The 3,430-nt window shown below is 39.7% G+C and overlaps 1 pseudogene across 1 annotated transcript; it reads left to right on the top strand.

Annotated features, from left to right (window-relative positions):
• Window positions 1-465: 465 nt before the first annotated feature.
• LOC148646933 (endonuclease domain-containing 1 protein-like) lies at window positions 466-2,717 on the top strand (annotated as a pseudogene). Its single transcript, XR_015927744.1, has 2 exons — window positions 466-855; window positions 1,544-2,717. The product of XR_015927744.1 is annotated as an endonuclease domain-containing 1 protein-like (transcript).
• Window positions 2,718-3,430: the final 713 nt, after the last annotated feature.

Genomic DNA, 3,430 nt, shown 5'->3' with positions numbered 1-3,430 from the left:
AGCCCCACTGGGTGTCATATTTTACAAATCAGGCTTTCAGTACTTTAATCCCTTTCCTTCAAAAATCTTATTAAAATTGAATAAGATTTCGGGCACAGTGCAATTTATTTAAGGATTTTTACACAACATAACAAAGGTAACGCATAGCACTCTTGTGCAGATGCTTTTAAAGTTCATGAAGATATTTTTAATTTAATAAAACCTACAGATAACCACTTGTCTCCTAATATTTTTTAGAAGAAATAGCTTATAATGAAATTTCTGGCAAATTCAAACATTCGTCATATTTCAAGTAGATGGCTGCAGCAACACTTCTCTTTTCAGCATGGAATAAACCTTTACTTGTTCCTCATCATAGTTCCTTTACTCACCAATAGTGACATCACACTGTTAATTATGTATTTATTCAGATTTATTCAGTGGAAATGCCTGGCCTCTATAGAACAGGAAGGAACCTGTGTGTCTGGAGCCCATAAGCTGTTGCTCTCCCTTGCCTGCAACATGCAGTCTGTCTCTGTACTGTGTCTGGCACTGGCTGCACTGTGCACAGTCAATGGAGAGGTTTTTAATGATTTCAATCAGTGTAACATATTTTTCTTTAGAAACACACCTGTGATAGGCCTGGATGAGGTGGCTCTTCCTGTTCCTCAAGATGTCCATCCCGAAAGATTTCAAACATGCCTCTCAGCTTATGGGCAACAGTCTCCTGCATTTGTCTGTCAGAGAACTGGGAATCAATACCATTTTGCCTCTCTGTATGACAGAGGCAGGCGCATCCCACTGTATTCTGCCTACGAGATGGATCTCCGTAATGGAACAGGGGGGCGACAGGGCTATTTCAATGTTGAGCCACAGGTAGGTGCCCTGCTAGTTAAACTGTTTTAGAATTGAACTTTGACATGTGAATGTTTAAAAAAACATAAATACCAGTTTGTATGGATAATGTATCAGAGACTTTCATAATTAAATGGTGAACTTTTTAATAATCTATGTACCTTCTACGTTTCCCTTCTGTTGAGTACAGATTGGATATTTCTAATGAAATAACTATACGAATCTGCTATGTTTCACCTTGATTCACTTGGGCTTTCAAGACATAGTATAAATAATACAGTAGGACTGTTAGTCCTGTGTCATTGTTTAGGCACATTTGGAATGTAGATAATATACCTACAGTAATACAGTAATAAAGTGTGGTCTGCACAGCTACACTGCCCAATATTTCTCATGATTGCTTAACTTGGTTTTTATGTGATGTTACATGCATGAAGTCTTTGATCAGAACGTTATATTAGAAAAACTGAGAGAAAGCATGTCTGAGAATTGTATAGATTCATCTCCCATTAATGTAGTCTGTATGCAATGAATGAAGTAGTTTTTCACTATTGCAATCCACATTATTCTGTATTTAATCAATTACTCCTAATTGTTTTTAGTTTGTCCTCCAGATAGTTTTATATTTACAAATGAAAGCATTTCTCTTGAAAATGGATAAGCATTATTCAAACCAATTGTCCAAAATAAGGCATGTTCTGCATTTCAGCTGGTGCACAGAAGTCTTTCACAAACTCAGATGAGAGAGATTGATACCAAAAGACAGATTGCTAATTACAACAAGCAACAGTCATGCAATGAACGTATAGAGCAATACAGGCAAATGTACAAGCTGAAGTGGAGCCAGGCTGTTGATGAGGATTTCCAAAACTGTGACTGAGGCCATCTGAACCCTGCTGGTCATCACAGTGAGAACGTTGAGTCCTTGGCCACCTTCACTCTGACCAATGTGGCTCCCATGAGCAAAACCCTGAATACCCAACACTGGAACAAGTATGAACAGAGACTGAGGGGTAATCTGACAGCTGGCTGCTCTCATATGTATGTGGTGACTGGTGTGGTCCCTGGTCAAAACACTATGGTGAATCGTGTTAACATCCCAAGCCACTTCTGGAATGCCTACTGCTGCACCGATAACAATGATGTTCCTCTGAGGGCAGGGGGGGCTATAGCTGAAAATACAGATTATGGATATGTGGATGAAAAAGGTCTGTCAGACCTTCAACTGCAATTGAGGGGTCTTTTACATGCACAAAATTTTGATATATTTCAAAACTGTGCTCCACATCATATTTCATCAACTAGATAATTAGTCAAAATGATCATTTTTAAATGTATGTGACAAAGAAGCATATTAAAATTAAAATTCACAATTAATTGGTTGAATAAACATTTTCTGTAAGACAATACAATTAGTGACAAATAAAGGTTAATTCCGTGCTGAAAGAAAAGAAAAGAAGCACATGTTGGCTGTTGAGCCTCACCTGAAGAAGGCTCCACAGCTGAAATGTTATGTCAACATGGAATTAACAGTTACAGGTTCCTTTGCAGCCTACACATGCTGATGTAGATCCCTACTCAAACTAATACAATAAGTGTGCATTTCTGTTTTTTTTTTATTTTAACTTCCTTCGCTTTGGCTTATCAAATGAAACGTAAAGACTTGTTTAATCTGTAACAGTATTTTTTGTCCATAAAGTATATATATTTCAGATTTATTTCACTATGTGTGTAAGAAAGATAAGCACATGTTGTATAGTGCTATTTCCATGCATAATGTGCTCACATACAGTGCTTTGCAAATGTATTCAGACCCTTCCTTCAGTCTTTAACCGCAAATTTATAAATTTGCAGGAAATATCAATAAAATCCACACTGAAATATGTTGACTGCTTATCTGCATGAATTCCCCCCACACACATACAGCACAAACAATAACTCCTACCATATTCTTTTGTGCAACCTCTGTACTAGTCTGTACCTTTAAAGGTAAGTCTACTTTGCTTTTCTTCCCGCGATGTACTGTAGAGTGTTCTTTTTTTTTGGGGGGGGGGGTGGCATCACTCAAACCAAACCAAGGACAAACTTGCTTGCATGATACGGAGATCAGATGCAGAGCCCCGAATAAAGTGAGCGCCTGGCTTTTAAGGAGAACTGAAAGGGGGTTAGAATAGGGAGCAGGTGCGGGCGATGAGTGGAAAACAAGGAAGGGCTAGAGCGTCCTTAAGAGGAGGGGTCTACGAACGTGACAGTTACGCTGTTAAAAGAGATACATGTAGAGGTGAAAAAAAATACAGCACATTGTAGTACAGAAAAAATATATTCTAAGTAGTATAAAGCGACACCTTTCGTCAAAATTTTGACAGGTACCACGCCTCCTTATTCCAGCCAATGGGAGTCAGCAGTGGGTGGATGTCCCGCCCCCTTGCCAGCCAATGGCGTGTTGTTATGTATGCATGTCCCGCCCCCTCAGGAGCCAATGGTGTGTCGTTAAGGGTCGGAACCCCCACCTTCTCCCCCGGGCCGGGCGGTCCGGAGCCTCAGGGTCCCAAAGCCCCAATGCGGCGCATCCCTCGCTTTAGGTATGTGAAAGTGT

Source organism: Lepisosteus platostomus, chromosome 16 (genome assembly GCF_059453375.1).
Source record: "Lepisosteus platostomus isolate fLepPlt1 chromosome 16, fLepPlt1.hap1, whole genome shotgun sequence".
Lineage (NCBI taxonomy): Eukaryota > Metazoa > Chordata > Actinopteri > Semionotiformes > Lepisosteidae > Lepisosteus > Lepisosteus platostomus.
Note: the sequence above shows the minus strand (reverse complement) of the source record. Positions and strands in the feature narration are given on the sequence as shown.